Raw genomic sequence first — 11,722 nt, forward strand, 5'->3', positions numbered from 1 at the left:
CTCAGAATTGTTTTTACGAAAACTATGAACAACTAAATCAATATTTTAAAACGAAAATAAATTCTAAATGAGTAAGTAAAGCAAACTAAATTTGTATTAATCGGATTCTTCTTGACGACTGTTCACATCTTGAGTGTCTTTTTCACAAAATTTCGGTCAATGTAACCTCCGACATTCTTCAAGTGTACCTTGTCGAACTCAGGCATATTTCTTTCGAGCTCAGGAATTTGAACGGATTTTCGAACGGAGCCCTTTATTTAAACCACGGGATAGCATGCTCTCGTTCCGTCAGCCATGTCTGGATGTAGATCCAAAGTAATTCTCAGTTGATATGAAAGATAAAAAAAACATTGAATATGTTTACATTCGGTTTTCCCATATGTCTTGAATAAAGCTTGGTGCCAACGTACCTATCTCAGACATAATTTTATCAAAGAGGTCATTTACTGATATCAGGAATAATAAACATCCAAGAATCGACCCATAGGTTGCATTGCATCATATTTTTTTCGTATGGACACTTTTATTGATACTACACACATGAAAGTCTAGTCCCCTTCGAAGTAATCTCCTCGGTCTACAATGCATATGTTGTACCATTCCAACAACTAGTGGAAGCCCTCATGGAAGTCCCCTTGGGTGAGTGTGTCAATGACCCTCGTTACAGCCTCTTTCATCTTTTCAATTGTTTCATAACGACGGCCGCTAAGGTTTTCCTTGAGCTTAGGAAACAATTAAAAGTCACAGGGATCAAGGTTTGGACTATAGAAAGGGAGGGGAACTGTCTTGATGCCCATCTTGGTCCAATAGTCAGCGACAAGGATGGGGCACCCATGGCACAAACTTCGCGTAAATCTTCCGCGTCTTCAGTTCCTATCAAATAATCGTATGTACAGTTCCCACACTGACATCAAACTGTGCACTCATTGTCTCTTAAGACGGGTCTTATCCATGAAATTCTTTATTTGGTCAATCAACTTTGGTGTTCTGACTTCTTTACCCCTCCCATACCTTTAATCATACCTCACAGACCCCTGCCTTCCTTGAATCTTTTATGCTACTCAAAAACTGGTACTCGATTAATGCTAGATAGTCAAAAAGCAATCTAAAGTATCCCATACGTTTCTGTGGCATTTTTTTCGAGTTTAAAACAGAATTTTATTGAATATCATTCTTCTAAAGTGTTCTCACGTCCAGATAGTATTTTTGAAATTTACCAGCTGTAACAATCAAGCTTTAGTAGCTGTTCATTTGAATTGGAAATCATAAACATTGGTCAGTCATCTCATAAGATGCAATACCTAATATAACATACTGAAGTTTCAAGAGTCTACAACAATTTACAAACACTTCTGGAAACTTAATTATAGCATATCGTATATAATTTTGGAATATTTTAACCTTGAAAACTACATAACAAAATGAACATTTTTTTTCCTTAGTCTTTCCTTGGAAAATTATTTTGTCATTAAATCATTTAATTTCCTGCCATCGCTGAATCAACTTGCTTTCTCGAACACACAATGGTCCTTAGTTTTCAGAGATCATCAGTTGTTTACCGTGAAACCATGTCCCAGGAATCTAAAAACAAAACAGTATATAATAAATCATGGCTCCCCCAGTAGTGTTGCTCAAACACCACCTCCCTTAAACAAATGAAACAAATAAAATAAAAAAAAGTTCCTGGTATAGGATCCATTTTTTTTTTGCTCCAGATTAATTGCATGCATGCAATTTTAACAGCGACCTCGGCTCTCTAAATTATAGAGCCATGGTTATCTTGGGAAGACAAGTAACGACGGTAGTTTTCCCTTTGTTAAACGGGCCCTCAGATACCAACCTGGAAATTTCTACGACTCGGTGCGCTGCATACAGCGCCTAGCCTTTTTATTTTCTATCTAGTACTGGCCAGGCTCAACGTTGCTTAACTTCGGTAATCTTATGGGAACCAGTGTGTCAACGTGATTGTGCCGTATACAATCAGATATACAAGCAAATTAATTCGACTAACCTACTCATGTTATCATATAATATATATATATATAGAGAGAGAGAAAATAAAAAGTAACAACCGTATTATGTGTTCATCAACGTTTCGTCTTTATTTCGAGACTTCCTCTGGATGAATGAGATTAAGAAACCAAAAAATATACCAGTACAAAATATTTGAAAATGTTTCACGTGTACAGTGTGACGCAGTTCTATTTCAAAGAAACGGAAAATTGATGTTGGAAATTCAAAAAGGAGGGGGGGGGGCTGGCGCTGTTAAAGAGAAGGAGATTTTAGTGACGTCATATAGTCGTTAATTTAATTTAAAACTATGAACGCAAGTTTATATTCTATTAGGAAAAAGATATATCTGTTGAAATTCAAATATAAGTTTGTAACAGAAATGAAATGAGTGTTTTTATGTAATTTATTGATTGAGATTATGTGTTAATTATTACAGGGGGTGTTTGAATGGTTTGAGAAAGTTAACCTGTGTCCACAGTTAAATAATGTTCTTTTAATAACAGTTTACTTATTAATGGCGCTATGTTATAGAAACCTTCACGTTGTTTAATAGTGCTTGAAATTGCGATAAGCGCAGATTCAAGAAGTCTCCAGCGCCAGCCCCCCCCTCCTTTTTGAATTTCCAACATCAATTTTCCGTTTCTTTGAAATAGAACTGCGTCACATTGTGCACGTGAAACATTTTCAAATATTTTGTACTGGTATATTTTTTGGTTTCTTAATCTCATTCATCCAGAGGAAGTCTCGAAATAAAGACGAAACGTTGATGAACACATAATACGGTTTGTTCCTTTTTATTTTCTCTATTTTGTCGGAATACTATTTCCATTATTTTCATCATATATATATATATATATATATATATATATATGCATGTGTGTGTGTGTGTGTGTGTGATATTTTACTTCAGTCGAAGTTCTCAGAAATGAAAAGGGTCCAACATTTGATCTCCATATGAGATACACAGATATTCGAATGTTTACTTCTCAAACACCGAGTTAGTAAAGAAGTTGAGAACATAATTTTGTCTCTCCCCAATTGAATATTTAATAATGTCATAGTATATATTTCATGTAGCCTTTTAGTATCACTAAATTCAAGGACAAGCATTCATCTACTCTGATTGAGTAACCATTTCATGCTGTTACTTGGGATAACATAACTTGGAGAAAATGTTGAATACCTCGTAAAAGCCAGTGGGTTAACCACACCGATATTTTATTTGGTCCGCGAGTACTATATTGTTTAAATATTTAATTCGGATTTACTTGTAGGGAAAAGTATCCTCGTGTCGTATTGTCCTGACCAACCCCTGTACAGAGAGACCTTAGACACTCGCCGATAGTGTCTAGTAGGCATTCAAGTTATCTCCAGTAGGCATTCAAGTTTTTTTTTTTTAATTTATGAGAGTTTGTGTATGTGTATGCGTGTTAAAGTATATTTAGCAGACAATTCCTTATCTTTTATGCTGGTTTTGCTAAATAGGACCGGCACTAGTATCACTGTATGCGTATCTCATGTTGCCGACAAAGCATGGCTTTGTTTGAGTATGCGTCATACAATAGGTTAGCAATCATTTAATCTCTTCTATCGATTTTGGTTTACCTAGTAGGCATCGCTTGTCCGAAAGTATATTAATCGCGATGATCAACAGACGGAACTACGTAGCATACCAATAAGTTGCATCTAATCGCCTCCTCTCTCGTAAATTACGCATGGAGAAATAGACCTGATTTCATAACGAGCCGGAAATAATTAACAAATAGCTCACTTGCTATATTGAAATGAAACAAAAATAGCATTTGCATGGAAAACAAAGCATTATCAAGTGCAACGAATGTGAATTATGCGAATAGAATTCAACATCAACCGTTTTGTAGTTAGGATTTTGTGTGCATGTGAGTCACGCCTAAAATGAAGCTAATTGATGACGTGAAATTGACATGGTTATCTAATGATTCATTGGTGTTCTAACAAATAAACCAGTGGACGTAGAGGCATTCGAAGATCGTTCTAATTTGATGTTGCTTTTATGTATTTAATGATTGCATCGTGAAAGGCGAGATCATGTTGAGATCTAGGCGTGACACAAAGATAAAGGTCAGAGAAAAACGGAGACGGAGACAGAATTAGATAGAAAGAGAGAGATTGACTCAGAGAAGAAGGCTATATATATATATATATATATATATATATATATATATATATATGTGTGTGTGTGTGTGTGTGTGTGTGTGTGTGTGTGTGTATTGGCAGCAAGTTATTATTCAAGCACGTCTGATTGAACACAACTGAATTCTTTTTCCCGATTTTGTTGGATAACTTTTTAATTAACCGAGCAGTCTTTTTTATTTCGGCTGGCATGTTGTATATTATGGCGCCCAGTAGTTGTTCTGCCATATTCTTTTCAAGCGCTTTACATCGGTGCATCCGATCGTCTTCAGGAGCAATTGTTGTTTTTTGATGAGGCTTTCTGTATTTATAGTTAGTTCTATTTTATTATATTGTTATAAAAGTTGGTACAAGATGGGTAGCGTCGAATTATTTATTTTTACTTTAGATTTTTTTAATTTTATATATTATCTGTTTAGTTATTTATTGTTAGTTGTTAAGTTAGTATATTGTCCCGATATTAAATGAGATCAGGCAAATAAAGAGCTGTAATTTTCAATTAGTATGGCTTCTAGTAACTTTAGTCTTTGTGTGCAATTTTTAAGGTATCGAATTTTAGTAGTGTTAGTTAAGATATTTCTAATGTCGGGCGATTGTAAGTTTTATCATGGAATCTTAGGTGTTGTTTTATGGCACTATTGTCAACTAAATCGTAGGTTAATCGCCGAGAGAGTTTTGTCGTGGTGTAGCCTATGTATGCGCTGTATGAGTTTTTAGAGTGGGTTCGGGGACATTATTTGAAGGAGCAAATAAAATTCATACACTACATTAGCTTGGTTTAGTATGTTGTTAGTATTATTATTTTGTTTGATTATAAGATTGTTAGTATAATATATTATAAGTTTAATCTCTTTGTTCTGGTCTGTGGTGTGGTGTATCTTTAATTTGGTTTGTTATTATTTTTCGTTTGCTTTTTTAGTTAATATGTAATTGGTTCTTATAATATACTTGATGGTGTCGTTTTGGTATGGGTTAAGGTTTATGTTTTTATTGTGTATTGAGTTTAAATAGTTTTATATGCTTATCAACGATTGTATTGGGAAAATTATTGTTGATTAAGGTTGGTTTATGTTTATAAGGTCTTTGTTAAATATTTGTCGGGTTTATACTATATTGTATGAGAGGTGAATCACTTTTTTATAAGGACAGTCTTATATTTTTCTGGCAATTCGCTATGGTAACTTTTATAACAAATATAAAAACTATAACAAGAACTAACTATAAATATACCAAGCCTTAACAAAGAAAATGACTACAACGACAATCGCTCATGACGACGATCGGATGTACCGATTAAAAGCCCTGGAGAAGAATATGGTTGAACAACAACTATTGGGCACCATAACATACAACATGCCAGCCGAAATAAAAAAAGACCGCTCGACGAATTGAACAACAGAAAGAATAACTCAGTCATATTCAATCAGACATGCTTGAACACACAAACACACACACACACACACACACACACACACACACACATATGTATATAAAAATAAACTATGTCTGTTTATTTGTCTATCTTTCTCCATATTTTCAAACTCTATTTACCCCGAAACTAAAAGTCCAAGAGCGACACTATATATATATATATATATATATATATATATACGAGCAAACAGTTAATAAAACATGTTAAAAACACTTTGAAAAGAGTTAAAAACATATTTAATCTGAAAAGGAAACACTAGATAAGTGGATAGTCCTTAATCCGCGGAGTTTCGACGAAATACTTCCCTTCTCATCAGAGGGTAGGAATTAGCAAAATGCGGGATCGGATTTTGCATGCAAAAGTATTTGATGAAACAACAAGTAAGTCAAAGATCTTACTTGAAAACAAAAAAGTGAAGCAGAGGGAATATGGTGAAGAAAGGTGATTACACATGAATGGATAGTCTGGTGGAAGATAAATAATCCAGTGACGGAAAAATCCAAATGTATAACTTCAAGAAAGTTAAAAGAATTTCCATTTGCACAAGTAAAATCCAAGGAAACCCCGTAATTGGAAGAAGATGGTCCATAATAATCAAAAGGCAGAAATCCATGGAATAATTCACAAAAATGTGTACAAGGAAAAAAGGAAAAGATTCCAATAATATTAATAAAGGAAAAATAAGATATACTTTTCACTCTACTTCCGAGACATAAATATAAATAAGAAAGATCAGGGAAGAAAAAGATGAGAGAGAGAAAAAATGATGATAGAGTAAAATATAAAATATAAAATAAAGGAAAACAAATGTCAAAATGACCCAGACAGGAAATGTTAAAGGCGAGAAAAAATATATAGGGCAAAATAATATAGGTTAACCAAAATGTACAGGTCATCACTTAAAAAAATGTCAGCAAGAGTTGTTAGAAACACTAAATGGAAAATAAATAAATAAATATATTAATAAATAAATAGAAAATAAATAATAAATAAATAAATAAATAAAAATAAAAATAAAATATAAAATATAAAATAAAAAAATTAAATAAAAATTATTTAATGGGAGAGGATGGCCGGTATCTGCAAATTCAGGAAAAAGCAAGAAAAAAAGTAAATAAATGCATATAGTAAAATATAAGTAAATATACATGCAAGATATGAAAGTGTGGGTAGATTGATATATTAGATAGATAGGAAAGTTTAAAGAATAAAGCAGAAAATGCAGATAAATAACCGGCCATGCAAAGAAGAGAGAAAGAATTAAAATAAAGGATTATTAAATTATAAAGTATTAAGAAGTATGTGGAAAAACGATAAAGTTAAAGAAAAAATTTTTTTATATCTATATAAAAGGTAAAAGTAATAACTATGTAATTTCAAATTTGCCATAATTAAATTTGGACTTATGTTTACAGAAAGAGATTAGTTCATTTTTAGAATTTATTATATTGTTACTTTGAGGGGAAGTAATTATAGTTATAGCTTCGGTTGTGCAGAGGCGACGTGACTTAGAGCCTGGAGTATAAGACTTAACTTTTTTTATGATAGTCCATTTGATTGAGAAGGGGGTATTATTAGAGTTAAGTTTTTTAATTAAAGTGGTTAGAGAAGTTCCTCGGTTATTATTAGAATTATGGTTGTTAAAAGAAGAAATGTGGTTTGATATTCTTTTCTTAATTAATGTTTAAGTAGCGCCGATATATGTATGTACTTTATTAAAAGCTCGAAGTCTGGTATTAGAATTAATTTGCTGATTTGTATGAGTTAAATTGTTTGAATTTTATTCATAGTGTTCAACAAATGGTGGGACAATGTCTGTATGAGGACTATTTTGGAGGGGATAATGAGTGTTGTTAGTGTTAAGATGGCTGTTAGGAGAAATATTATTATTATTATTATTATTATTATTATTATTATTATTATTGCTAGATGTATGATTGTAGATGGAGGCGCTGCTCGAGTGGTGTATTGGATTAGTAACTATATCAGATGGAGGATGGGAAGAAGAATAACTTGAAGACGAAATATTAGTGTCTGTTATGGGAGGATTGCGTGGGAGCTCAGTAATAGTGCAAGAATATATAACATTTTGTATATATATATATAGTCATTCACATACAGTACTGTTTTGCTGTATCACAGCTCGTAACTGCGGCTAGACAGACAACTACCCCAAGCCAGGATATATATATATATATATATATATATATATATATATATATATATATATATATATATATATATATGCAGATAGATAGATATTGAAAAGCTGCGATACAGCTAACCAGTATACTTGCGGATGATGATATTGCCCCCTTGCCATTTAGTAGAGCTCTCCTAAGGAAATCGCTAACTAACAGTAGTAATACATTGTTCATTTAATGTAAAAAAGTCGACATTTCCAGCAATGAACACTGTTAACATTGGGATTTTGCTTAGGACAATTCCTAACCTATATACTTAAAAAATCTTTGATCTACAAACTTGATATTTGGTATATAGGATATTCAGACATGTGGAGAATTTTTAATCGATTTTCATTCGGTAAAAGGGTTGCTAAAAGGTCAAAATTTAAAAATTTCACGTAGAGGTCATCGGACTTTTCTCTGTTTGTCAAATGTTTCATGAATGCGCATGCAATAATCATTCACATGACAGATTCATTATGTTAAGAATAAGTAGGTTTGAAAAAAAAAACGTTTTATCGAACGTGTCAAGCTGACCTAATGGTATTCGTACTTGACTCACTGTCTTTAGGTTTTGGTTTCGATCTCACTTCGCGTATTTATTTAAAAACTCTACCAAATTTCTCTGCCAATTTAGGGCCTAAACACTTGAAATTTTAGATATAGGTTACTTAGGCATGGATCAAACTTTATAATTTGTTTTTAGCCCAAAGCAATGTATGTTAAAGTGTCAAATCTGGGGTCAAAGTTTAAAAAAAATGACCTCTACGGTCTCTACCAAATTACTCAGCCAATTTTTGTCTAAACATATTCAGACATAGGGAAAGCTTTTAAATCGGTTTTTGGTAAAATATTTGGCTAATAAAGGGGCAATGTTCGGACGATTTGACCTTTGCGGTCTCTAGCAAACTATTCAGCCAATTTTTGGTCTAAACACTTGAAGTTTTAGATGTATGTTACCTGGACATAGGTCAAACTTTTAATATATATTTTATACATATGCGCATCAAGTTATGAACAGTACATAGAGCCCGAGCAAAGCCGGGCTTAACCATGTAAATAATTTGACAAAAGTTTTGTCCTTTAAAAACAATGTCTCCTCATCAGCAAAAATAGGGGGGCAGTAAAAGACACAAAAATAAAACTAGCATTTTAGTCGTGAGTAAGTCAGATATTCCTTTTTTATCTCCATTATAAAATTTGTTTCAATTTGAGTCAGTCTATCTTTTGGCATGCTGTTATATTTTTTATAATAAAATAGTTTTTCTACCCTAATTTTTCTTGCCTAATAATATCTAATATGATTGAAACGGTCTGCATATCGTAGCAAGATATGACTGTATTTACATAATATATATATATATATATATATATATATATATGATATAAAGCTGAATGTCTGTGTGTGGGAGTGTGTGTGTGTGTGTGTGTGTGTGTGTGTGTCTGGTCACGAATAAGCTCCTATATGGTTGGCGATTTTAAAAAACTGATTACATATAATGATAGAAGATGTATCGAGACACAGGAATGCGTATGTCTGATCTGGCAGAATGGTGGTTCATAAAAATTGTGGGGTCTGCATTCAAGTATGGAAATAAGACATTTAAAAATTAAAAAAAAACGTCGACAAGCGTTTTTGATCTAGATGTACATAAGAATGCTTTGATAAGTATGTTTTAACTTAAACTTCTGGCATCCACAGAATGGAAATAGGCACACACTTTAATAAAAACTTTTCATATCTATCTGCGTAAGTATACTTTGATAATTATGTTTAAGTTTGAAGAAATATGGTATAATAAAATTATGGGGTGTTCGTTCGCGCCTGACCTCCATACAATGGAAATATGTCACAAAGTTTAACAAGGTTTTTTAATATAGATCCACAGAATATTGTGATAAGTGTTTCAGTTTGAACAGGTATGGTATAATAAATTATGGGGTCTATCTATTTTATTTTTACTTTCATCATATTTTGCTTTGGTTTTGATACGTCCAAATTCGAAGCTATCTCTTTATAACCCTTCCTTTTCATAACCCATCATACTTTCATAAATCAGAGTCTATTTTCTGTAGGCTGTTTTTGAACCCAATCAACGACGGGTACTTTTGCTACTCAAACATACAAATGAGCAATTCACTCGTACAGTTTTCATAACATTTAGTAACTGTAAATTTAAAAAAAAGATCAATTATAATAAACAGAACGACTCATAGAAATCTATATTCTTTTTTCATTTTAATATACTTTCATAGAAATGTTTCTGTTATGTCAAAAACAACCCTATTTTCTTTACATCACAAGTGTCACGCTCATACATGAATTCCATAGCTAATATAACACACTGACCCAACGGGTAGTCTAGTATATATATATATATATATATATATATATATATGTATATATATATATATATATATATATATATATATATGCAAAGTATGAAAACTCTACGAGTGAATTGCTCATTTGTATGTTTGAATAGACAAAAGTTTTTTGTCAGTGTGAAAGTATGTGTTAGATCTATGCAAGAAAGTGATTAAAAATACAATAGTTGTGTCACGTTTTCTTTTTTGTTTCACCGGCTTTTGCGTGACTTCTCTGTTCGACTGACTGGTTGATTAAACTTCTGTTGCTATTTAATTCGTTTTCATCTGCAAAGGGCGGTTAACTATTTTTGGCCGGTAAAAAACATTATAATCTGCGGACGTAATGGTAGACACGTCACATTTCTCTTCGTTAGGAGTCTCTGTACAAAATGTAATAGCTATTTTTAAATGTAATTTTGAGTTATATCGTGCTCATTTATGTTCACACTATTGATAATGATGACTCAGTTTTGTCTCAAGAGACAATGGATATATTCGTGTAATCGGAAGGCAAGGGTTGCGCAATCTCCAATCACACCTCTCCTGAATCGGTACTGCTTGAGTCCAGTGGCACAAAGAAGTGCTATACGACTGTAACAATGCCGAGATAAGCGTAGAGCACATACAGCACCTTGCGTTCCTAATTGATCATCTATTTTAGTACTAATCGGCCTCAACATTGCTTAAATTCGGTGATCTAACGGGAAGCGGAGTGCCAAAGTAAATTATGCTGTAGACTTCTGTGACTGTTGAATTCGTTTTTATTTGTTTATTTGTTTTTTTTTGTTCATAAACTTAAAGATATGATAATCCCATGAGGCCAATAATTCTGTCGACACAATGTTTTTATTTGTTCGTTTTTAAGTAGCAATCTTGACAATTGAAATGTAAATGCCTTATTACGTTCCACATAACAATATCATAAAACAATTTCTTGAAGGAGGCGAGATAAATGTCAGCCATTAAAAACGGTTCTTTGCATGACGTGATTGTCTCCCTTGCCTACTCAAATAGTCTCGTTTTCATCTCCATCGTTTCGTGAATCAATTAATGTACGATGAATCTTTTCCGCATAATTCTGACAAGAAAATTGCTCTCGTTTGGGGATGGAATCGCCGAAGACGACAAGAAAACACTATGTCTCACTGCAAGGCCAATTGGTGTTTCGGCTTTAAAACCATTTGACAGGTGGCGCCACCAGATGTCTAGACCTTCAGTCCTGCCCCTTTCTCTTGTTCCCTGTGCCCTCGTATGACCGAATATCGGGGAAGATATCATAGCTCGAGTGTCACCCGTCAGAGATAATTATTCCACTTTGCGTGTTATTTGTTGCCTGTCTTGTTCAATGGCTCGCGTGGCGATGTTAGGACAACCGGCTGAGATAGCGCGGCGGGGCTAAACTACCTATTTCTTTTTTGGCAAAAAAAGGGGTACGCAAGAATGTAATGTAATTGGTCTTCGGCTTAAGATTTATTTAATATGAGTAATCATATTTTTATGAGAGTTGTAGTCTGTCGTTTAATCAGGTGGTCTGTCACATAAGTTTAAA

This window comes from Euprymna scolopes, chromosome 4 (assembly GCF_053919585.1).
Source record: "Euprymna scolopes isolate OS-2025 chromosome 4, ASM5391958v1, whole genome shotgun sequence".
NCBI classification, from domain to species: Eukaryota; Metazoa; Mollusca; class Cephalopoda; order Sepiida; family Sepiolidae; genus Euprymna; species Euprymna scolopes.